We start from the raw sequence: 26130 nt of genomic DNA, 5'->3' as shown, positions 1-26130 counted from the left end.
ACATACATCCTGGGAAATTAGAAACATGCAGAATAACCATAATGTTCCCTTAAAACCCATAATAAAATAGAAGCATGCAGAATTAGCATCACGTCACATGGCAAACCCTGGGATTCCCGGTTTTGGTGGAATGATCAAATTAGGAGACCAGGAGTAACCAAATTAGGATGTGTACACATGATGTGTTTAAAGAAACAAAAGATTAGGCTGACAGGGCAGAATGTGGACAGCATAATAACCACAGGGAAATCGACAGTACCTGGAAATGAAGAGTCATCAGGAGAAAAAGAATACAAAAGGAGGAATCTTCAGGACAACAATTTGGGGCATTGTCCCCCAACCTCCAAGGCTGCTGACATCCTGATCTGAGCAAGAACTATGAGGTGGTATTCGCGTACTGGCCAGATGTACCATCTCCTTGTGAAACCCTAGAACTGGGAAATACGTAGAACTCTATGTAGTCATTTTGCTTGCTTTGCTTGCATTGGTCTTATTTACTGTCTGTGGGCATGTCTACAAAAGATACTACATCACCATAGTGACAATCTATGGTGATGTAGCATCTAAAAATAATTGTGTCACTGAGACTGCGCAGTACCAAATATGCAGTCAAGGGCACATGTAGACATGCCCACTGTGTATTAATAAGATTCTCCTATTATCAAACTGAGGTGTCACGGTTGGTCTCAGAAAGGTCATGCCCATCCAAAACAAAGTATCATGAGTGGTTAGTAAATCCAGTACCAACACCTAGCTGGGTCCGCCCCCAGGCTCTCACAGCCTGGTCAGCATAGCAGCTGATGCTGCTAGGGGAAGTTGGGGATGCTTTCAGTTGTGTCTGGCAGCCCACTCCTCCCTGGGGTTGTGCCTGCTTGCAAACACCTTGGGATTCCTGGATGGGTGTGCAGAAGCAGATCTAGGGATACCCTTGCTGCCGTGAGTGGGCACTGCCCCAGGGAGCAGGACTGGGCTGCCATGCACAGCTAAGCAGGGTTGCTTCCACTGCATGCTAGCAGTTGTCATGCCTGTGGCTGACGCTGCTGAGGAAGGTGGGGGCCATGGGAAAGATAGGCTCGGCCATGCTCGGCAACAGCCAATCAAGGGTGGCCTAACCAGTCAGATGAACATTGCTACACTCAGCAGGCTCTGGCAACCTGGGGAACCCATTGGAAGGCATGCAGGAGTGCCCCCAATCTGCTGGTCTCCCCCAACGTGGACAGCCTGTGTACCCCAGCAATCAAAGGGCAAATGTGTATTCTGTTTGCTACCAGTATAACCTAGGGTGCTTAGGATAAAGCAACTTAAATCACTTCCATCTCAGGCTTTTTGAACACCTGTACCTGGCTTAGAAAAGTCTAAGGAGTTTTGATGGTTTGGTTAATTAGCAATGACAAACATGGACTTTTAACTCCAGGTCACAAATTCAGACACGGTCTACACAGCATTTTTCTATTAAATGACCAAATGTGCTCCCAGGTGCTAAGATCCAAAACATGCATTAACATTTACTATAAATCAACAGTTATAACAACATGAACATAAATATACCCAGAACATCTACTTCAACTGATTATTTATTTAAAAGTATGTATTATGTATGATCTGGTGAACGATGTGAGAAACCTGGGCTTTAGGGCCCTTCTACATGTGCAGATAAAGATGCAATAGGATCTAATGAGAGATCCACACAACTGGGCCTCCTGCCATGCCACACGTACATGGCAGGAGCCACAACTTTTGGATCATGCACCCATTGCACCCTATTGCCAGTGCAGGAAGAGCCTGAGATCATGATCCTGGGCCCCCACTGCACTGGCTCCTGCTGCTACAAGCCCTGCAGCTGACAGAACTTGGTGGGGCTTGCAGCTTAGGCAGCATCCCCTACACTGCTCCCCACTGTGAGCCCAGCAGCTGACATGTGCTGCATGGCTCGTAGTACTGGCAGCACCAGAAACACTTCCACCATTACAAGCCTCATAAAGTGAAGGGCTTACAGTGGGGAGAACACAGACATCACTGTGAGCCTCATCTAGTGCAAGGCTCACAGCAGCAGAAACAGCATTTCCCAGGCTGACCCTGTTGCGAGTCCTGCAGCCCACATCACATGGAGCACTGCCATGGCTGCAAGCCCCACACCTCACAAGGTTCTCAACCACAACAGTGTTCTCCCTTTGGCCTCGCAGCTCACAAGGCTCGAAGGAGATGCAGCATTCTCCCTGCTGCAAGCCCTGCAGCTGACTGCTGCCACCATTGTGAACCTTGTCAGCTGTGGGGCTGTCAGTGGGTGGTGTGTCCCTGTAGCGAGGAGACCCTCGGTTGGTGGGGTCCCCAGCCGCAGGGGAGCACTTGGTTACATATTCGATTAATGGCACGATTAGAACAAGCTACAAAGTTATTATGCCTTTTTTGTGGAATAACTTATTGTTTGTTTTATCATACAATTAAGTGGTTGAACGTGTTGCTGGGTCACAATTAAAGGCATTATTACCTTGTTAATCACAACTGAGGTGTAAGGTGTAGAGAGGACCTTATTCTCCTTAAATTTACAATGCATTAAGTACATTTAAATCAGCAAAATTATATCAGTATAAGTAAGATTAGAACTGTCCCCCCAACCTTGATTTTTCTGACTTGCATACACATTTCAATATGACATTTTTAATTGGAGTTTACAATAGAGTGCATCGCATTCCCTGCTACTGAAATGCAAACATTTAGGTGAAATGCAAAACTGTAGATAATTTTTGAGTGCCAAGTAGCCTACAAGAGAACAAAGTAGAAAAAAAGAATGAATTGTTCCTTTAATACCTCCAGAGAAAATCTGATAAACAAGATTATCTGAGTTAGACCTTGACATACATATAGAACAACAGTATTGTGATGAAATAAAAGATAATTCCAGAACACATATACTTTGGTTCAGAGTCAAATTGCATCTGAACTCTGCTTTGTTTTCTTTTTTTTTTTTACTATATGCATTGTTTTCTGTTAATAACAGGGATCAGAAATGTCTCTTGTCTTCTTAGACGGTTCTTTTACATCACCTATTAGTCACCCCAATAATTTCACTCTCTAAACCAAAATCTCATTATGCAAAAGGAATACTGATAGCAATTTGAAAGCTTGGCTTACTACAGAACCTGCCAGCTTGACTTTTTAGAAGGGTAGAGTGGTAAAAGCATAGAGTTATATATACAATCATACAAAATTAGGAATTGAAGTCCTAAATCTGGTAGCTAACAGCAGGCTACCAGAAGTGGCATGGGGCATGACCTGCCACAGAATCTGCAGTTCCTGTGCCTCAGTGGACATGGCCATTAGTGGCAGGAAGGCAAGTACGGGCTACACCAACAAAGCCTCGTTTCACTCTGAGGCCACTGGTCCCACGGCTGCTTGCTCTACCACACAAATCCCACTGCAGTCATTGCCACCTTTGCTGCTGTCTGCCACAGCCACTATCATCCCCACAACAACTACCACGATTCTTGCAGGAGCCATCACCACCACCTTGTGCTTCAGACTGGGTCTGGCCCATGAAGGAGCCCTGCAGTCCAGATTTGCACAGGGTGATTTTGACACCCATGACTGAATTCAACTATGTAGGTATATTCCATCTTGGCTTTCATTGCTGCATATACTGAATAAAATTCAAGATTCTGGTTTGTCTGCCAAACTAGCCCCTCTCCTCTCTGAGATCAACTTATTAGTTGCAGACATCTTAACTCAGTATAATTGCAGAGTTCCTACAATTAATCATATTGGCAAATACGATATATGCAGAAAAACTTAGGTACAAAAAGACTTAGATTTGCAAGTCTGACTCTGAAATCTGGTCCCTTAACTATGCAACTATAAACAAGAATATTTTGGTTCCAATTCTTTTACTTTGCATGACTTTGGTGAGTTCATTTAATATTTATCTGTCTAAAAAAATACAATGTTACAAAATATAACTGAATACAAAACACAAAACAAAACAACAAAACAAAAATCCTGATACCTGTAGCAACAGGATGGAAAAAAAAAAATCCTTCCTGACCCTACGGGTCAGCCAGCAAAGTCCAGAAACATGGGATAAGGAGACCTTCTCCACTGCAGTCTGCGATCTATAACTTGGGGTGTGTTGGTCACACACCTTGCCTGGAAAGCCAGAATTCCCTTTTCTATCATCCTGTCTCAGACATAAACTTATCCCAGATCCTTTAATCTTCTTTCATAACCAAGGTCTTTGTGGAGCTCTGCTTCATTCTTCTACTTCTGAACATGGTCTGCTCCAATTTCTACCTGCTCTGGCTGAAAAGCTCTTCTTGTGGTCTCTAAGTCTAGGGACAAACATTACACATAAACTGGTTTAAGTGATCAGAAACTGTTTTAAACCTGTAACAGAACAGATATTCAGTGTACATAAACCAGTTTGAAAATGGTCAAAACCAGTTTGAGATAAACCTGGTTGAATGTAGTATCAGACTTAACTGATTTGGCTCAAACCAGTTTATGCAACAACATTTATCCCAGACCCCTTAATGGTTTAAATTAAATCAGAGACCCCCAACATCCTGCCATGCTCTCTGGGCTGGGCTCTGCTCCAGAGAGCTGGGCTGGCCCCTCCCTTCTGCTTTCTAGCTGGTGCAGGGGTGTGGCATGGCCAGACCTTGGCCTGCCATGGCCCCCAAAGCAATTCCTCCCTCCATCTCTTCTCCCCCCTGATGGCAAACCCTGTGGACCACAGCTGGGGTTTGCCAGCCCCAGCCATACCTCCATGGCTTTCCTGCAGCCAGGCAAAGACAGAGTTAATTCCTCTCTCTGTCCAGCTTACCTGCAGCCAGGGAGGGGATTAATTCCACAGCAGTCCTGGAGTGGTGGGTGAGGCAAAGTAGTCCCGGGTGCAGATCCAAGACCTGCACCTGTGAGTCCAGAGCTAAGACCTACAGGACCAGAGAGAGATGGGAAGCCTTGGCAAAGACCTGACAATCATCACACATATGTGCTGGAGATAGAGTTAAGAGAAAATGCAGACAGTTTCTGCTTGAAAGCTGCAGACCAAAGAATGCAGAAAGCTACATTTACATTATAAAGCAGAACCTGTAAAACCTAAACAAAGCTTTTCTGAATGCCTGGCTGTAAGGAGACACTCTGCCCTCAGGATTAGTAACACTTATGCCAGGCTTTCTCTTGTCTTCCTGTTTTACATGTTAAATTAGACTAAGTTGTGTATGTTGTGTTTCACTGGGTTGTATCTTAGTTTAGGCAAAGATTTTTTGGTAGTTCCCTGTTGTATGCTTTGCAAACTGCTGTGTTCAATACATGCTTACTTCAAAGAAAATACTTTTTTCCCCATCCCCACTCCTCAGTCTGGCAGCAGCTCTTCCCTCCCCCCCGCCCCCAATCCCCCAAACTGGTGGCTGGAATCCTTTGTGTCCTGCAAGTCCTGGCTGGTGCCTGGACACACCCCCTCCACTCCAGCAGGGAGGGATGAGAGCTTTGGAGGGCATCTCTCTTTCTTCCCTTTTGGCAGTGGCTAGCAGGCATGCTCTAGTGCCCCCCAGCTTGTGGCTTTAGCCACTGCAGTCACATGCCTGCATTTCCTCACTTAAAAGAGAACATACTTCTAGTTACTAATCAGTTTAAGATGCACAGCTTAAACTAACCTGCAAAGAGTGAATCAATTCAGGCTCAGGCTTTTTGTCCCTAGCCAAAATGGCCAAAACCGGTTTGAGATAAACCTGGTTGAATGTAGTATCAGACTTAACTGATTGAGCTCAAATCAGTTTATGCAATGTCTGTCCCAGACCTTTTCCTGGTTTAACCTAAACTAGAATCTCCCAGCATCCCAGCATGCTCTCTGGGCTGGGCTCTCTGTTCCAGTGGAGCAAAGCTGGCCCCATCCCTCTGCTCCCCAGCTATGCAGCGATAGGCATCCGGCCAAAGAGGGGTTTCATAGTTGGTAGGGTCGGAAGGGACCTGAGCAGATCATCAAGTCCAACCCCCTGCCATGGCAGGAAAGAGTACTGGGGTCAAATGACCCCGGCCAGGTGTTCATCCAGCCTCCTCTTAAAGACTCCCAGGGTAGGAGCCAGCACCACTTCTCCTGGAAGTTGGTTCCAGATCCTAGCCGTCCTGACAGTGAAGTAGCACCTTCTGATATCTAGCCTGAATCTACCCTCTGCTAGCTTGTGACCGTTATTTCTTGTCACTCCTGGGAGTGCTTGAGAGAACAGGGACTCTCCCAATGCCTGCTGGTCCCCCCTTGACTAGTTTGTAAACAGCTACTAGATCCCCCCTCAGTCTTCCCTTGTGAAGGCTGAACAGGTTCAGGCACATTGCCAGAGCACCATGTGTGCTCGTAAAGCCGTGCCAGAAGTACCACAATAACCTCTGCTAGTTCCCTCAGCACTCTGGGGTGGAGATTGTCAGAACCTACTGATTTAAGTATGTACAGTTCCTCCAGAAGTTCCCTGACCAGGTCCTCACTGACCCTAGCCCTGGGTGTGCCTCCCATGGGGCCTACAGGGGTCTCACTGCAGGGGATGACCAGGTCCCTACTCAGAAAAACAGAGGCAAAGACATTGTTCAATAGGTTAGCTTTGCTGTCTGATATGATGACCAGATATCCTAGCGTGTCCTGCAGAGGCCCCACGTTCCCTGGTACCTTCTTTTTTACCCTCTATGTATTTAAAAAAGGACTTCTTGTTGTCCTTGATCTGGGTAGCTAGTCCCAGTTCCATCTCTGCCTTGGCCTTCCTGACCGCCCTGCTACAGTCCCAAGCAACAGAGGTATAGTCCTCCTTGGTGATGGCCCCTCCCTTCCAATGGGTGTACGCCTCCTTTTTAGCTTGGAGACGTTTCCAGATGATTTTGGTGAGCCATGGTGGCCTTTGCGCCATATTGCCACCTTTGATCCATGTAGGGATTACCTCCCTTTGGGCTTGGAGGATCGTCTCATAGATTCATAGACGTTAGGGTCGGAAGGGACCTCAATAGATCATCAAGTCCGACCCCCTGCATAAGCAGGAAAGAGTGCTGGGTCTAGACGACCCCAGCTAGATACTCGTCTAACCTCCTCTTGAAGACCCACAGGGTAGGGGAGAGCACCACCTCCCTTGGGAGCCCGTTCCAGACCTTGGCCACTCGAACTGTCAAGAAGTTCTTCCTAATGTCCAATCTGAATCTGCTCTCTGCTAGCTTGTGGCCATTGTTTCTTGTAACCCCCGGGGACGCCTTGGTGAATAAATCCTCACCAATTCCCTTCTGTGCCCCCGTGATGAACTTATAGGCAGCCACAAGGTCGCCTCTCAACCTTCTCTTGTGGAGGCTGAAAAGGTCCAGTTTCTCTAGTCTCTCCTCGTAGGGCTTGGTCTGCAGGCCCTTGACCATACGAGTTGCCCTTCGCTGTACCCTCTCCAGGTTATCCGCATCCTTCTTGAAGTGTGGCGCCCAGAATTGCACGCAGTACTCCAACTGCGGTCTGACCAACACCCTACAGAGGGGAAGTATCAACTCCCTGGACCTATTTGTCATGCATCTGCTGATGCACGATAAAGTGCCATTGGCTTTTCTGATGGCTTCGTCACACTGCCGGCTCATGTTCATCTTGGAGTCCACTAGGACTCCAAGATCCCTTTCCACCTCTGTGCCACCCAGCAGGTCATTCCCTAGGCTGTAGGTGTGCTGGACATTTTTCTTCCCTAGGTGCAGCACTTTGCATTTCTCCTTGTTGAACTGCATCCTGTTGTTTTCTGCCCACTTGTGCAACCTATCCAGGTCTGCCTGCAGCTGTTCCCTGCCCTCCGGCGTGTCCACTTCTCCCCATAGCTTTGTGTCGTCTGCAAACTTGGACAGAGTACATTTCACTCCCTCGTCCAAGTCGCTGATGAAGACATTAAAGAGTATCGGTCCAAGGACCGAGCCCTGCGGGACCCCACTGCCCACACCCTTCCAGGTCGAGACCGACCCATCTACCACGACTCTTTGGGTGCGACCCTCTAGCCAATTCGTCACCCACCGGACCGTGCAGTCATCCACATCACAGCCTCTTAACTTGTTCACCAGTATGGGGTGGGATACCGTATCGAAGGCCTTCCTGAAGTCTAAGTATACGACATCCACCCCTCCTCCTGTGTCCAGGCGTATCGTAACCTGGTCATAGAAAGAGACTAGGAACAACCACTCTTCTTAGACACCCAACTCCACCCCCCCCCCCGGGACCTCAGTGTCTCCCCGACTATTCTCCTTACCTCAATTAAATCCTCCCTCCTGAAGTCCAGGGCTGCTGCCTTGCTGCAGGCCTTCGCCACCTTGCGAAGGGTTTAATTCCCTCCTCCGTGTCCCACTAGCAAAGACCTGAGCAGGGTCTGCCAGATGCTCTCCCCTTGCTCCTGCAGCAGCAGGCCAGCATGGTCCCCGAAACAGAGGGGGCAGGGCGAGGTGCTATTTCTCCCTCTACCCCCACTACCCTCAGGGCAGCCAGGTCTGCCCACCACCACATGTTCCCTGCTTGATGCAAGTGGCAGAATAATCCCCCTACTACTCCCTGAGCCAGATGGCAAAGGAATAACCCTGTCCCTGCACCTCACCTAAGGCCTCTGCTGGAGCAGCAAGGGGGCAGGGCCCTTGATGGGTGCAGCAGCTGCATCATATTGTTGGGGAGCACGAGCCCCTTCCTGGTGGGAGGGCCTACTGTAGGGCTGGCAGAGCTTTGGCCAACTGCACATCGAAGCACCAGGGCTCAGAGGGGGCCACAGCCCCTCCCAGCACCATTGCGGTCAGCTGCAGCTTTCCCTGCCCCACAGCATGGCTCCCCACTAGGAAGAGGATTCCATGACAGGGGCTCCTGCCCCAAACACAGTCACTCCCCCCTCACCACTCCAGCAGCTGGGCGGGTCAGAGCTAGAGCCCAGCTGGCAGGGCCCCTTAGGTGGGGGTGGGGCAGGGAAGGGGTTTATTCCCCCCTCTGCCCCTGAGGCACCACAGCAGGGTCTGCCTGCCCCAGTCGCCACTCGCTTTGTGCCTGAGGCAAGTCCCCTTTACCAGAGGGAGTGTAGCAGAAGGGGGCTTATTCCACCACTTGCCCTGAGCACACAGCAAGCAGCAGTGGCCAGGCTGGCCAGACCCTGCTGTGGTGCCCCGGGGGCAGAGCAGGGACTAGCCCCTCTCCCTGTCCCCTGCCTAAGGGGCCCTGCTGGCCGGGCTCTGGCCCCAGCCCTGCCTGGCCGCTGGAGCGACAATAGGGGAAAGACCATGATGGGGGCATCAGCCCCTGGTATGGTTTGCCCAAGCGAGCCCCTTCCCGGAGGGGAGCCATATTGTGGAGTGGGGAAAGCTGCTACAGACCCTGGTGGTAACAGCACGGCAGGGAGAGATGGCTCCCTCCAATCCCTGATGCTGCTGCGCACAGTCCATCACAGCTCTGCCCGTCCCGCAGTGGGGCCCCCCCACCAGGAAGGGGCTCGCATTCCCCAACAGTATGACAGGGCTCCTGCCCCCATAAAGGGCCCTGCCCCCTCACTGTTGCAGCAGCCAGGTGGGGGTGTGGCCAGATGCCAGCTCGCAGGGCCCCTTAGGCAGGGGGCAGGGATAGGGGTTTTTCCGCCTCCCTCCAGCATCCAGCACAGGGGCCAGTAGGGGGCTTATTCCACCACTTGCTCCAAGCAGGGAGCAAATGGCAGTGGTGACAGTCAGGGTGGGCAGACCCAGCTGTGGTCCCCTGAGGGCAGTGGGGGTAAAGTGAGGAATAACTCCCCTCCTTGCCCCCTCTGCTTCAGGGGCCATGCTGGCCCACCACTGCAGCAGTGAGGGGGGAAGCACCCAGCAGACTCAGCTTGGGTCCTTGCTGGTGGGACAGGGAAGGGTGAATTAAACACCTCCATGACCAGTTTAGACAAAACTGGTGCCCAGGCTGGCCATGCCCCCCCGCCCCAGCACAGGTTCCCTACAGCCAAGGGCATGCTCTAACTCACCTGGTCTGAGCAACTGCAGGCATGCTCCCACATTTACTCAGTCCAGAGGCAATGTCTGTGCTATTAAAAAAATCAGTTCAACCTAGGCAGGTTAGATTAGCCTGCAAAGACTGAATCAGTTCAGACACCAGGTTTTTCAAAGTCTGCCCCTAGTCCAAGAGATGAGGGGAGATCTCCTGGGCTTCTAATTGTTGCTCTTCCAGCACACTCCCGGCATTGTTACTCTTAAATCTTCCTTAACAAATACTTATCCAACCTGAACACCTTCAGTAAAGGAAATCCAGAACCTCCCTAGGCAGTATATTCCACTTCCTTACTGTTCTACCAGTGAAGATGTATTTTTCTGATGTCCAATCTAAATGTACTTTGCAGCAACTTAAAGCTATTGCTTGAAATTTAAGAGTCTGTGCTTTTGGATATGTGCACAAAACCAGTTTTAGGAGGTTTTTTTCCTAGAAGTTATTTTAAGTCTATCAAAATTGTGACAAAAAAACTTCAGTTTTTAGTGATGCAAAGACCATGACAAAAGTGATGAGCAACAAATGTTGAATAAAATGGCAAAAATATTCACTTTGTTTAGCCAGGTTTAAAAATACTCAACGCCCTTCCTTTTGTTTTGGAGGTTTGGAGGTTTTTTTGAAGGAAAAGAATAAAAATCAATTCATCAGCAAAAATAAGATAATATTTATCAATATTATCAATATCAATATTCAGTATATGCTTGTTTGTACCAAAAGATTTTGAATGTGTTTCAAATTATATAATTATACAGCTTACTTTGAAGAGTATACATCACGAATGATATATTTCAATGGTAAAAGAAACTTTCCATAATGGACACATAGAAGGAACAAGGAAAATAGCATTTTGTAAATAAGCCCAGAGACCACAAGATGTCTCTCTAATATAAGGAATGAATACTTAATGCAAAACAGCTAACACTTAGAAGATTAACTTTTTATACTGTTAACTCAAATATGAGCCAAAGTCTCACAAAAACAGTGCTGAAGCCACATTACTAGATTGTGATCAATATTATTTGCTGGAGACTCTAGTTCAGTGTCTGAATGAGGAAGAAGTGAGAGTAAAGAACCAGATAGAATTGTTAACTGCATAGAGAAACCTTTACTACTACAGAAAAAGCTCTGTTATCCAGCATCCCCCAGGAATGGGAGATGCCAGATAACAAAATAAGCCAGTTAATTGAGTGGCCGGACCAGGCATCCTTCCCTTTTCGGGCCACTGCTTCTCCTGCTGCGTCCAGGATGTTGCTGCCCCTCTTGCGGCATCGCCACCCCTCCCGCAGGCCCTGCGGGTCCCCCAGGACAGGGAGGCAGTCTGTTATGCCTCTGAGCCATGGGGGCTTGGCAGCGCAGCCGTGTGGGCTCGGAGACACTGGAAGTGTCATGGTGGGCACTTCCAGTTTCACTTTACCTTACAAGTCAGCATGCCGGTTAATACAGCATGCCGGCTTGTAAGGTGCCGGTTAGCGGAGCTTTTCCTGTATATTATAACCAGTTTGAATATAGCTCAAGTTAACAGTAATTACATTAGCTTCCAATTGTGTTTAGAAGTTCATGTGAAATAGGCTATTAACTCAAGGCATACCTCAGAAAATACCAAGTCCTAACTTTCTTTTGTTTTTTTGGGTATGGAAAAATAAAACAATTCTTTGTTGCAAAGACCACAGAAAGATCACAACAGATCAGCACAGGAATTAATATTTTTTTAAAATATTTGAAATCTCTGGGTTAATCGTGATGGCACACCTCAGAGTACCACATCCTCCAAAGGATCTCAAGGCACCTCAGATTTCTACATTTACTTGTCTAAATGTAAAGGGATTGGTATACTTAAAGAGTGATACAAATCCTCTAGTATGGTTGCAATTATAACAAAATGGAAGTGTTTTATACAGTTAATCTATTGCTGTAGTGGAAAAAGGATAATCTATATAAGCAGAACTATGTTTAATCTTAGGTATAAACCTCAATTTTCTGTAAAAACAACAATTATGATGATTGATGATAGACTATTAGGAGCTCACCTTAAGTAAATTTAAAGAATGCATAATTATTTTTAATTACATGCTCAGGGCCTTATTTCATTACTAATTTTGGGCAGTTCCTGGAGCTCAACACCTAGACTGACCACACAATACCTGAAACTAGTTTCAAGAACCCATTATGCAGCTCAAAGTTACACCACTCCAAGGCAGGGCAAAGTTGCGCAACTCCAAAGAGTTATAGCCTCTACTCTAGGCTACACCCTAGTGTAAACTCTATACCTGCTCCCACCCTCCCAATCAAGTGCCCTGATGGAAAATACGTTGAGACACCAAGCAACAACTGTGCACCAGAATGAGCGCACACTGAAAATCTATCAAAGAACAGAACACCACCTGTCTCCAATCTCTCAGACCCAATCTTCAAAGCGAATTTCCAAATCCCGTTACTAGCCTGCCCAGTGGTCCCACACCAGAGGGGACCAGGGTGGGGTCCCCAGACCAACAGTCTGATCTTGTTGGAGACCACGTGAAAACCCCCCAGGGTTCCAGCTCTGCCCTGACATCTTGTGAGGGAACACAACCCTCGCTCCCATCCCAAGGGGCTGCAGAGCTCTCCCAATCACAGCCAAAGTCCGGGGTCTTAGCAGACTGGGGGGTTCAGACAGTACCTAAGAAGCCCGCTAAACCCCAGGACCAGGAGGAGGACACCCGAGAACCAGCAGGCTCCACAGAGCCTGCAGACCTCTCAGTCTCGGCAGTCCTTAAGGAATTTCCCAACCAAACTCACAATGATCTCAATCATCTGGCCACAAGCTAGCAGAGAGCAGATTTAGACTGGACATTAGGAAGAACTTCTTCACAGTTAGAGTGGCCAAGGTCTGGAACAGGCTCCCAAGGGAGGTGGTGCTCTCCCCTACCCTGGGGGTCTTCAAGAGGAGGTTGGATATGCATCTAGCTGGGGTCATCTAGACCCAGCACTCTTTCCTGCCTATGCAGGGGGTCGGACTCGATGATCTATTGAGGTCCCTTCCGACCCTAACATCTATGAATCTCTCCAAACAGTGTTCAGAGGAAGACTTAATACATTTTAAAGGACTATTAAAGCTAAAGACTCTCTTATAGAATGACGGACATTTTAGAAATTATTTTAAAGCTAAAGGCCTTTTTATACACAAAGTAAATGTGTTTGGATATATTTGAAATAGGAGTTGAAATTGTATTAAACCTTGTGTCACGGCGGGGTCCTCGCGGAGGGCCGTGATCTCCTTGAGGCCCTCTCACCGCGCTACTCCGGCCCGAGGGCACCCTCCATTCTCGCCCGCCACGTCTTGATGTAATATGTAATAGGGAGGCTGCCTTGTGTTTCCTCGGGCCTGTCAGCTCCTGGACCCCTCGTGGGTCTCCCCGTACAATGGCGCTACCTAAGCGCCCCAGCCTTATGGGCTATGCGTGGCTCCTACCTCCCCGATACCACGCCCCAAGCCTCGCAGATGTAATAGATGTTGTTTGGTCTATACGCCCACTTGGCGGGCCTCCTCTCTCATGTGGCCCACTCTGGGCTCTCTCTCTCGTGCCCAGCCTCTTGCTGGGACTCCCGTCTAGCCCACTCTGGGCCTCCCCTGCCGGTGTGGTTCCGCTCCGGGACTCTCTAGCGGGCCTCCGGTCCTATGGGCCAACCGCACGGATACCCTCCCTGACTCTGGCTCACTGCGCTGCTACTCCCTGTCTTCTCAGGGGCAACCGCAGCGCCCTGCCTTGGTCTGAGGGGGATTGCCGCACTAGCCTGCGGCCGGGCTCGCTATGCCCGTGCGCCCACACTGGGCTACTCAAGAAAACCCAATGGCGTTCCCCCTCTCTGGGGCTCGCCGCGCCCGCACTGGGCTACTCAATAACGTACAAGGGCGTTCCCCCTCTCTGGGGCTCGCCGCGCCCACACTGGGCTATTCAATAACGTACAAGGGCGTTCCCCCTCTTCCTGGGGCTCGCCGCGCCCACACTGGGCTATTCAATAACGTACAAGGGCGTTCCCCCTCTTCCTGGGGCTCGCCGCGCCCACACTGGGCTACTCAATAATGTACAAAGGCGTTCCCCCTCTCTGGGGCTCGCCGCGCCCACACTGGGCTACTCAATAATGTACAAAGGCGTTCCCCCTCTCTGGGGCTCGCCGCGCCCACACTGGGCTACTCAATAATGTACAAAGGCGTTCCCCCTCTCTGGGGCTCGCCGCGCCCACACTGGGCTACTCAATAATACACAAGGGCGTTCCCCCTCTCTGGGGGCTCACCGCGCCCCCACTGGGCTGCTCAATAAAATACAATGGCGTTCCCCCTCTCTGGGGCTCGCCGCGCCCACACTGGGCTCCTCAGTAATACCGCCCCTTTCCTGGGGCCGGGGGCTATGTTCCCCCACACGCAATCCGGGGTCTCGGTCCCCGTCCGCAACCTACGGGTTGCGCCCGCGACCCACTGGCCGCCCTCCTCGCCGCCAGCTGCTCGGGCAGTGGCGTGCGAGCTGCGCCTTTGCTGGCGCTATACAGGGGCTATGTTCCCCCACACGCAATCCGGGCTCTAGGTCCCTGTCTGCAACCTACGGGTTGCACCCGTGACCTACTGGCTGCGCTCCTCGCCGCCAGCTGCTCGCGCAGTGGCGTGCGAGCTGCGCCTTCCCTGGCGCTATGAAAATAATGCGCCCTCTTGGCGCTAGGGCATTCCACACTCTCTGGGGTCCCTGTGATTGAGGCCTCCTCCAACCCCTACAGCCTCACCCAAGCCTCCGGGTGTAATAATACAAACACAAAGCAAAACCACAAGCCCTTAGGCTGTAACACAAATGCAAGCCGCCTGGCCATAACTCCTCATCATAGCTCAAGCCTCCAAGGCTATCATGAGCTGCACTTGCGACTTAAGCTCCTTCCCATCTCTTGGCTGAGGGAGCTCCTGCCTCTCCGGCTGCTGGCAGAGAACTGCCAGCCTAGCCTCAGCCCTGAGCTTTATAAGGGCCAGGCCCTGCCCCCTACAGGCAGCTGGCTCCCCTTAGTTGCTCCAGCAACCCACAGCTGTGCTCACTTAGTTCTGCCAGGGCTCTCTCCCTGGCAGTTTCTCCACTCTTAGGAGCAGGCCCTAAGGTGCCCTGCGACACCTTGAAATGAAAGGATTATCTCAAAAAAAAAAAAAAAAAAGAAAAGAAAAAACCCAATGTACATAAAACAGAATAAGGTTTCCACTTCAAAGATATTCTAAGAATTCTCTCTCTGGTATCACCTGTGGCATGTGCACTAACAAACTTAATTTTGAAAAGTTCAGAGGCTGCCAGGGCCATACATGAAAGTGGGAAGCCAACGAAAGCATGACAGTAATAATATTTAAATCCAGCCAAGCCCTGTAGGATACTTATTTCTTGTAAAAATATAAATCTCATCATATTAAACAAGCACTATATTCTCATGTTGTACTATTTCCTTTCTTTAAAGCAAGGAAGAAGGCCAAAAAGCCATACAAGCTGCAGGAAGCAACTGCTTCTGCTGCATGTTATCACTGAGACATCAACAGCAAAAACAAAAATTTGCCAAACTACTGGCAAGGAATTTGAAACTTTGTTTTATTTTGGTTTTTAATTATTTTCATGGAATATTAAACTGCTATTGGAAATTCACGTGGTAATTGCTTCTTCACTTAAATATCAAAATGGTTTAAATTATATTACCATAACGGAGACCTACTTTGATATAGTAACAGAAACATCAATTCAAAATGTTTGCAGTGTGTCATATTGAATGTAATAGTTTGAATGTTTGTAATAGTTGCCCATTAGCCAGTTTAGAAAAAGACAAGATTCATCTTCTTATCTAGGCCATTGTTTTGGCCTACGTGCGGAAGGTTCGGGCTTTGCTCAAAATCTTAACTCTTGAATTTTATCTCTAGAGGCCTTTAAAAAGGTTAACCTAAAAATGACCCTTAAGCAAACATCCCGAGAGATCAAACCCTAGGAGCCTTCGAAAAGAGGTTGGAAAGAAAGGTCACTGCAGTGGTGTGGAATTTCCCGAAAGAAACTGATTACCAAGCAAAAGAATCTGTTAAGAAAGATCCGAGCCCAAATTTGGGAGTAGTGATAGTTTTGGGTAGGAGGGGCCAAGACGGCAACTCACTCAATAAAAACTGTAACCTACTGTCCCAATTTGGAGGTAACCTCACTTGCAGAACATCAAAGGAAGAATTGCAAGTGTAGGCCAGATCAGACTGATCACCTGAACCACGATCTCTGTGAACATGAATCTCTTAGTTCACGCTGAAGCCTAGGAGCACCTGAAGGGGACTTGTTCCTGTCACTGCTGAGACCAACCCTAAAACCATAACTAAAGAATGAAGGTATACCTGGGGATATGGTTTCTCGGAATTCTAGGATTGTAAGTATATTATGAAAAATAATAGTATTGATTCAAAATTAACTTTGAGTTGTAATTGTATTTGTTTTTGTAATACTAATTCTTATAGCATTGTTTGGGAAGGAAGTGCATTTGGAGCATTGTTTCTAATATATGTAGTTACTGTGTTCTTAATGTTTGTGGTATTTCTTAAAGCAAAGCAGTGTTATATGCATAGCAAAGAATTTTAAAATAAAATTGTGTTGTATGAATTAAGTGTGCAATCATTGTGAAATCGTGCAAGTAGCTAAAAATTTCCCCAGCCAGTGCATCAAATGAATCAGTAAGTTGTGTGGGATCTTCTCTATTCCATAACCCACTAGAGACACAGTGTAGACTGAGTAATGTTTCACTGGAAGATCATAGGAAACGTATGAAAATAGGGCTCAAAGGGACCACCCCAGCCAAGTGGAAGATAAAACTGCATAAAAAGCTTGACTTTTATCCCAAATACATACCTCTTATTCCTTTTACTTTTCTTATTCTAGCAGTGGTCAACCAAGGAAACAATCAAAGATTTTGCTTAATATTGGATTTAAGCATGCATTAATTAATTATGCATGCAACCAGTTAACTGTTTTTCCAGGTAGGTCTCTCTAAATCTTTTAATACAGCTTTAAGAACCATTTTGGATACATTTCACTCTCTGAAACCACTTAAATAATATTTCCATTAATATCTCCTTTATAATAATTACCATAATAATCAATTATAGTTTTCTTTGAAAAGAAAATGGATATTAGAAAACAGCAATATGATTAATACATCCTTTAAAATTCAAAGTTGATGTTGAATCAACTTGCCTAAATCATACCTTTTTGTTTCATGTTCCATGTTTCTGTTTCATGGAATAATGTACACAAAAATGTGGTGATACTGAGGTCTGTTTGGTTTCACATTCTTTAACAGTAGTATATAGCAACAATGAAAGAGGTTTCTCTCCCCTCCCACACCCAATGCCCCCCAAAAAGCTGAAGACAGGTTTTCAAAGAAAATACCATGTGCATTTGAAATACTGGAAACTGAGATATTCCCTTCTCAGTACCCCTTCTCTCACAAAGCACAACCAACTTCATTTTCTTTTATCATTCAATATAAAACAAAACAATAAAACCAAAACTTACTGGGCTTTAACTGGACTCTACAGCTTTTTTGCAGCTCCTAGTTTCTGTCAAAAATTAAATAAAATAGAAATGAATAAATGAAAACAAGTCCTAATTTTACATCTTTTCTGGCTGCTCCTCTCCTGTTCTTCATTGCTTACTTATTTCTCACATAATCAACTCCAAAACATGTTCTAATGACTTCCTTTTTATATAATTTTCTGAATCATCTCTCTCATTTCTGTCCTAGTTTTTTTATTGCCATGATGCTGGATTGCCTTCCTATCTCACACAATTCACCCCTAAAACAATAACCTTCATTGTTTTTGCTCACTACAATATTCTCCACCTGTTTCTGTCTCCCTAAGATGCCTTTTTTCTTGCTCATTTCTTTATTCCTCCTCCTAGGCTTTCAGTCTGTTCCTGTGCTATTGCTTGTCAATGGGCACATCTACACATTCATTAATGTGACATAATTACAGCACAATATGTTTAGTACCTGTAAGAACAAGTACTAACTCAATGTACCGTAATCAGCACTATTGCACAGCAGTACAGATGAACGCTTTGTGTGATGCATAATATTCATTGGACTAGATCAGCCTTGTCCAAAATATGGCCCACGGGCCGCCATGCAGCCGCCAAGCCATTTTATCTGGCCTGAGGTGGTGGCGGTGGAGCAAGGAGCTGCGGCGCCGAGGGCCTTGGCGAGGTGGGCAGGGCCGGCCCATGGGCCCCAGCCAGCAGCGAGGAGAGGGGAGCTGCTTACCCCTGCACGAGCGGCCCCACGCGGGAGGCCAAGCAGCGGCCGCTGGCACTGCCAGCCCGCGTCTGCCTCCTCACCTGCTCGCTTCAAGCCAGCCCCGCTGCCCTGCCCCACAGCAAGGCGGCGCCTGCTCCCCCGGCTAGTCTCCCCCCAGGCCCAGCTGCCCACACGCGAGGTCCCAAGGGGGCCGCTTCTCACGTGCTGCTGGGGACGGGAGAAGCCCAGCTGGGTCTGCACCGGCCAGCAGAAGCGGAGGTGGAGCCATGTGCCACTTGGGATGGGACGAGCCTGCACCAGATGGGTTGACCGCTGTTGCCAAAACGGCTAGTTTCGTTCCCCTGGAGGCTTGTTCAATTACCCTCAAGGAGAGAGTCACACATACAGGCTGGGTCCATTTAGGTTTATTGTCTGCAAACAGTTCGGCCGGGGAGCAGAGAGCTCAAATCAGGGCCGACGATGAGTCTGGCCTGGAATTACATTTTTATGGCTTACATTCAACAGAGTCTTGACAAATTAGAAGTTTATTGGCTGCAGTACCAGTTCCTAATTGTGACATCTTATCTTGTAGGCTGTACTTAACTAGTTATTGGTTAATGTGACTTATCAGGGTTAGTACGTGCGCACTCAAAGGTAGAATTGCAGCATGTTCAGAAGAAAAGAGCAATTTCAACAAAGTTAGTTAAACTTTAGTAACTTCCTATCTTAATGTAACCTTGAGGCACTGGACAGAGATGATTTCAAAATGCAAGGCAAGCAGTAAGAACCACAGACCACAGCTTGGACGTTAGACCTCCTGATCTTTACACAAAAGGGTCATAAGATGGTCATAAGACACTTCTATCATACGGTTGTTGCTCAAGCATTACTGCAAAATTATGGGGGCTAACGTCTTTTTACTACACCGCTTCTGCTGGCCGGCCTCCTCCCATCCCCAGCAGCACATGGGAAGCCGGCTTCAGCTGCATGCTGCTTCTCCTGGCCGGTGCAACCTGGTTCTGCCCAGGCGGGTCCTGCAGCACCATGTCAACCCGGGCATGGCACTGGCAGGCCTGGCAGGCCCCAGGTTAACCCCGGCCTGGCCCTGTGGCTTCTTGAGCACCAGGTCAACCCAGCTATAGCCAAGCAGCTCCTGCAACACCAGGTCAACCTGGGCATGCATGCCATATCAACCAGCACCATGTCAACCCCTGCAACCTCATTGGTGTCAAAGATCACGTGACATCACTTCCTGATATGATACCACTTCCTCTGACGTCTTTGAATATGGCTCGCCAGCCCACTGGGTGATAAAGTTTGTGATCCGGCCCCACATTAAAAAAGGTTGGACACCCCTGGACTAGATCAACTGCACATTAGCAGTTTTTGCCAGCTGCACTAATGTGCAGTAGAATTAGTTCAATGAGCTTTAAGCATCTCGTGTAGACATGCCTGGCATGTCTATTTAAGCTACTCTGAGTAGACTTTCCAGTCTATTTTAATTATCTGTAACATCTCAAAACAAACCCTGAGCGCTGCATAACATAATATGTAAGGACACATTTAATAGTCTTTAAAAAGCTTATCTTGTGCATGCAATATTTAACTGATACTCAGAAGAAGCTCGGTTGGAATGGTTAGAGATTCTCACATACTATGTTAAATGGGAAGGGTTTATTTCTGCTGTAACAAAAAAATACAGTAATTCTACTGCACAGACTACAACAGCAGTAAAGTTATGCTATTGGAGCATTTGCATTCAGATGAACTGTTGGGGAATCTAATGCTTAGCTTGCAAATTTGTATCAAAATGGCTGTGTTAGATACATTTTCCTTAAATTATCCAGTGTTACTTCACATTCATTCAGATATAATGTGGTTTACATACAAAGTGAGCAAGCAAGTTTTGACTTGGTGTTACTGATAAGCATCAGAAAACCCTAGGTAAGTGCAATTCATAAAGTGTTGTCACAGGAAGTGAACCAGTTAGAGAAAAATCTACATGGCTTATATTATGCCCTATGCTAAAAACCCCAGTTTTCAAACTTCTAGTAAAAAACACAATAAAACAGAAGATTAAGTGGGTTTTCCAAGCCTGTGGGTTTCTGTAGACAGACTTTGTTCCCTGAAGAGCTCCTCAACTAGCTCTTCCAAATAAAAGCACAGTCTTTGAATAAGAAACAACAAAAACTAATATACCCACCTCCTCTACTTGGCTCCAACTACTAGAAAAGGAATCCTTTGGTTCTGACCCCCAGCATACCAGCCTTGTCATCCCCACAATAGCCTTACTTACTTTTCTCAAAGATTGCCTGCTACTTACAAATTACCCTCCCACCATTTACTAACTTTCTGCTGTCTCCTCTAGGAGTTTTAAGCTACCAGAAAGACATACCTTCATTACCTAAATACCTTACACCTCGGCTTTCTCCAGGGGGAAGACTGTTCCCTGTTGAAGGCACAGACCACGCGTACAAAAAACAAAACACCTGAAGGTCGCTGGAAATAGGAGCTGTGCTCTGTCTAGTTTATTAGAGCTATAATCTGTTGCAGCATAAGAATCTGAAAAATCTTCAAGTGCATAGGCAACTGGTAGGGAGAACACTGGGGAGAGCATGTACCCCACCCCTGCCCCCCCGACAGAGCTGTCCCCGCCACCAGCCATATCTGTGGGTGCTCACCAGCTCCATCCCTGCTACCGACACCGCCGGCAGTGTCTGCAGGTGCCCCCCCAGACTCAGGAGCCACCAGTCACCCATGCCCAGGTGTAGCAGATCCCCACTTAGTCCCCATTGCAAGGAAAAGGGGGAAGGGTCCTTTATGAGAGATACCAGGTAAGGCTGGGAGGTCCTACACTTTAGACAGTAGATCTCAACTTTTTCATACTTAAGGTAAATTTCAGCTCTGAACTTTCACTTATTTCTTGACTACAGAAAAACCACAGTGATTTTTTGTTGGGGAGAAAAACTCAGAAAGAATGCATCAGGCCAGAAATGTTTTTGCAACTGTTTAAAATCCCTAGGTTTATCTTGTGAATTATGTAGGTACTTGCATATCTAATACTAGGCTACACTTAAAAAGGTCTGTCAACATCCTGGTAGAGAATCATTGCTTTAGAGGGATACAAGGGAAGGGCCTGAGCAGCAAAAAGAAGAGGAGCTTGGAGGTTTTGCTAAAAAAAGACATGCTCAGGTAACTGACTGTAAGAGGTTTGGGGAAAACTAAGTCCAAGCAGGCTGTAAGGAAAGCTAGGTCTGTTCTGAAGATCCTATCCTACGCAGGAATTTCTTAAGTTTGAGTAGAAGGGGCTGAACTGGGGAAAAACCTGGCTGAGAAAGGAGCTGTTGGAAAGGAGTCCAGCAAGGACAGGTAACAAGTCCTAGAAGACAACTCATAAAGGAAAGTCAACTGTGTGTTCTTTGTGGCAGGAGACCCAAAGGAGTCTTGTAAACCTGGAATGGTACTGTACTTTCCCAGAAAGTGCCTGTGTCTTGCCTTTACTAATAATATACAAAGGCATGAAAGGTGGGTCAAGTAGAGACACCTGGGGTAAGAGGAAGACTTGAGCAGTTCAGGAAGCATGTGGATTCTGAGCTGGGAGCAGGGGTGAACAGCTAGACAAGCCATCAGAACTTACTCTCTAAAGCAGCATCAATGACACCCAGGGAGCAGGGTATGCTGATTTCATAATGTGTATCATGCTTCCTCCTCCTCTCCACCAGGCTCAAAAGGTCTCAGTATCTCTACTGAGCAGCAGTCTCAGTTCTACCTACCACTCTTTGTGGCAGGAGACTTCATGGATTCCTGTATATACATTTAGTCACTTCTGATTCCTGTATATACATTTAGTCACGTCTGAAACTTAAATTCAATTTTTCAATTTTCATTTGCTGTTGCTTCTCCTTAATTTTGACCATTAATTCTTGCTGTAACCCTTCAGGTGCTCTGCCTTACACTCTCTGCATTAAGCTTCTGACCCTATTCTACCCTCCCTCCCTATTACTGCTTCTTCTGGTTTCCATCTACACAATTCCTGCCACTATTCCTACAGTCCTCCCTACCATTCCTCTCCTTTCATTGAACCCCAATAAATAAAGCAACCAAAATTTATAGGCATTTCAACAAGAACATCTACTCTTACAAACAGGCACATCAGTGCACTAATGCATTTATGTCATTTCTGTTTGGGGGTGGGGATAAAGCCAGTGAGATGTGTATGGCGTTGACTCTGAAATTGCTTGACTGCTTCAGCTACATTTATAGCTGAAATGTAATTTTTTTTTTCTTCAACAAATCATGATTTTTTAAATTGCTCTAAAAAACAAAGGGCATTTTCTTGAAGCTGGGACTATCCTAGCTACACTGAAGTATTTGGGTAACTTTACCAAAAAACAGTTCCGTCAGCCATCCTAATATCAGGTTTGCAAAGTCAAGTATACAGCCTTTTCCTCTTCTCTTAATTAAATTAAGACTACCTATGTGACAGTGTGTGTGTGTGTGTTGTTTGTTTGTTTGTGGGGTTGTTTTGCTTTCACGTTCCATGCTCTTCAATTGCGCCTTGCCTACCGTGTTGTTTGTTTGTTCTCACAAACAGAGCCTATATCTTTCCATTTATCACAATGTGAGCAAATGTTAGCACTACTTAAATGTAAGCATCTTAGAGAAAATATATTGGAGGGGGTAGCACAATTGGCTGTCAATTAGACAGAAGTAAGAACTTTGATTTCAAAATAGTGAATTTAGCTTTTGCAACAGAGTACTACAAGTGCAGAATTTTGTTTTTAAAAAGCAATAAATAGCAAAATCACAACAGTAACTTTAAAGCTAGAGGAATTTGATTTCTGTTGTTTCAGAGATATGCAAATAGTTCTTTGATCAAATATATACTTGGGCTATATAAAAATGTTGTTTCCACTTTTAAAATGATTTAAAGTGAACTGAATCTTGTATGCCTAAAGGGACAAGGAACAGGTTAATTCAATAACAATTTAGCCATTCCTAGCCGCTTCTGTGCAGAATCTTGCAGTAAGGGATTGATGAGGTAAATTCTTTCCATTGTCTCAGTCTAGACAGTGGCCAGTTTAGAATCAAAACTGATGTCAGTTCTTATTAGCCCAAGCATGGATAGTAATATATAGCCAACTGCAATATACAAAAAATGGAAATGTAGGACCAGAAAAGGTTCTACATATTTAATAAAAAAATTATCATGGATCCTACCATACAATCATTACTTAATACATCTTAATTGGTTTTTCATGTCTGTAAAATATAAGAAGTATCTAAAATTATAAAATAAAGTGTCTGGTATATGGAACATTGCATCATATTTAGCTCAAACCAAAAACTAGAGAAAGATGTATTGTTTGAAAATAAGCCACTCTTAATTTCTAAGATCTGCTGAAAAATTGAGGCCTTCAAGTTTTGACCTTATTGTGCAAGGCCAGCCAAATTTTCAGAACCTAGTAATCTTTTTAGGTTTGTATCAAGGCAGGCTGCCCTCCTTAAGATCTAGGAGCCTTGCAGTTGGCCAATTGTCAGTTGTTCAATTAGCCTTCTGTGTTCCATCTGATATGTTGGATTTTAAAAGAAAAATACTCAATGTGCGAGGTGGGGGGCAGTAATTAGTTAAGAGGTCTGATAATTAGGAACTGAGTCAAAAGATACAGGGAAGCAGCTAGAAAGAAGTTTGCTGCTAGGATCTAACCTGTAGAGCATGGGTGAGTGGTGCCACCTTAGTGTGGGGGCACATGCCTCCCCCAGCAACCAGTCAGTGACTGGGGGGGATGGGTCACCCAGCGTCCAATCTCACCAACTGTGGGGACATCCCCCGTGGCTGAGCTTACCAATGGGGGGGGGGGGGAGGTGTCCCCCTGTGGCTGATGGCAAAGCGCCCACTGCGCTCCCACTCCCTGGCTGGCCCTCACAGGGGGTGCACTGGCACTCCCACCTGCCCCCCTCCCCACCTGTCACCTAAGCAGCAAGCGCAGCCTGTCTGGGAGTGTATGTGCACCCCTATCCACTCCCTACGTGTCGCCACTTCTGTAATGGTTCTCAACTTTTTTTTTGTAGTCAAGACATCCCTCCACCATTTTTTTAAGATGGTAGCAGCCCCAATAAAGAACTACTGGTGGTGCTGCCTCACCTTACCTCAGTACTTCTCAAATGGGCACTGCTGCATCCAAGTAAACCTGCCCTCTGTACCTGCTGCATAGCCACAGGACTGGCTGTGGCACATGCGCACAGTAAGGCTCCTACATTTACAGCTCTCTGATAACTCTAAAGCAGAACAAGATACAAATTCAAGTTGTAGCCCTTGGAGAGCATGGTGGGTTTTACCTGAAGGGGACAGAGCCTAAGCTAGCTCTCCTGTCTCACTTTAAGGTTGTTAGAGGATCCTAATGCAACAGGTGTGCATATGTGCCACAGCCTACACACTGGGTAATTTTCCTATGGCGATAGAACCTGTGTTGTGGCACCTCTTAGCAGAACGGTTGCTATAGGGCCTCTCATGCCAGGCTTGGAAGGGTTGTCTGTACATGAAGAAGAAAGGAATCTCAGGATGGTGAAGTGATGGTGAATTCAAGTTGCTGGTGAATAGCTTGAGGCAGTCTTGCCACAGTATCACACCCTGATAAACAGGTTGCTAGTGAGTGAAGGATGGCCAAGTGTCATATGGTAGGTTCTGAATCTACTTGCGCTCCCCTATCAGTGCTGGACACTGCCTGGTGGACCTATGCTTCTTTGCACTGGCCCTGCTGTTCAGATGTAAAAGGTACTGTTAGCATAATGTTGCAGCCATAGTTGTTTAGGGCAGGAGTGCTCAGCCTCCAGCCCACAGGCCAGATGTGGCTTGAGGAGCCACAGTTTCTGGCCCACAGGGCTCCCTGCAGGTCCAGTAATTTGGCAACAGGGGAAAAGTGGCAATTAATATGGACACACTCCCCTGCTGTCACGTTCCCAAATCCAAAGTCCTGTAGTTCCCTCTCCAGTACAGATAGACAGGGGCCAGATGATACCTCCCCCAACCCCATACTGGATCAGGACTAGGCTTGGGTCCTGCTGTGGCCATCCCAGGTGCCAATTTGGGATCACCAGTTAGATCTGGCCCATGAACAGAACAGGCACTGCCCACGTGGCCTGGCAGCCAAAAAGGCTGAGCATCACTGACCTAGGAAATTATGTTAAACAACCTACACCCGTTAAACATGAGGCTTTCTTTGCGTGACAGCTTTTATTGCACCACCTGCCTAGTTGCAATAGTTAAGCTTCTGAACAAGGTCTGGACCTCAAAGGGCTCCAGCCTGAAATGGACCTGAAGGCCCGAAGAAGAGCCCTGCCTTCAAGAAAGCTTGTCATGCTCTGTCACCAGCCACACAGTAGACGCAGTGCAAGAGACCACCCGAAGAAAGCCTCACCTCTCGTAGTCACGGAAGGAAAAACCAGCAGGATTTCAATTAGAGAGGAACTGGGGGGGAAGGGGTGAGCACCCCATTAAAAGATAAGAGCCCCTCTTTTAAGATTTAAAAATCATAATGGGGGCAGCATGTCTCTGATCCTATTAGGGCACTGTGATGGGTGTGTTTTGTTTTGTTTTTTTGCAGACCCTGCCAAGTCACCTTGAAGCCTGGATACTGGCCCATCCTGCCTTTCCCATACAGCTGCCAGCTCTGCCTTTGCATCCCCCTGAAGCAGAATCTGCCTCCCCCAACTGCCCCGGGGGGCAGCACCTAACCACAGCTACTCTTTGCCTCTCCCTTCCCCTCCCCCACGCAAGCACACAGGGCCAGAGGATTACCAGCTGCCTTCACCAGCAGGAGTGCTGACAGCCTGGCTACTGCGAGAAGAACAGAAGCCTGCCTGTGTCCCGCGACGCGCCCAAACCACCAAATAGACCCCGC

The 26130-nt window shown here is 47.0% G+C and overlaps 1 long non-coding RNA gene across 1 annotated transcript; it reads right to left on the bottom strand.

The window, feature by feature from the left end:
- Positions 1-265: 265 nt before the first annotated feature.
- On the bottom strand, positions 266-26119 carry LOC132249351 (uncharacterized). The gene is made up of 3 exons (XR_009460782.1): positions 26028-26119; positions 17509-17552; positions 266-434 (listed from the first exon to the last, which is right to left on the bottom strand). It is a non-coding gene; the product is annotated as an uncharacterized LOC132249351 (long non-coding RNA).
- Positions 26120-26130: the final 11 nt, after the last annotated feature.

Source organism: Alligator mississippiensis, chromosome 3 (assembly GCF_030867095.1).
Source record: "Alligator mississippiensis isolate rAllMis1 chromosome 3, rAllMis1, whole genome shotgun sequence".
In the NCBI taxonomy this organism is placed as follows: domain Eukaryota; kingdom Metazoa; phylum Chordata; order Crocodylia; family Alligatoridae; genus Alligator; species Alligator mississippiensis.
Note: the sequence above shows the minus strand (reverse complement) of the source record. Positions and strands in the feature narration are given on the sequence as shown.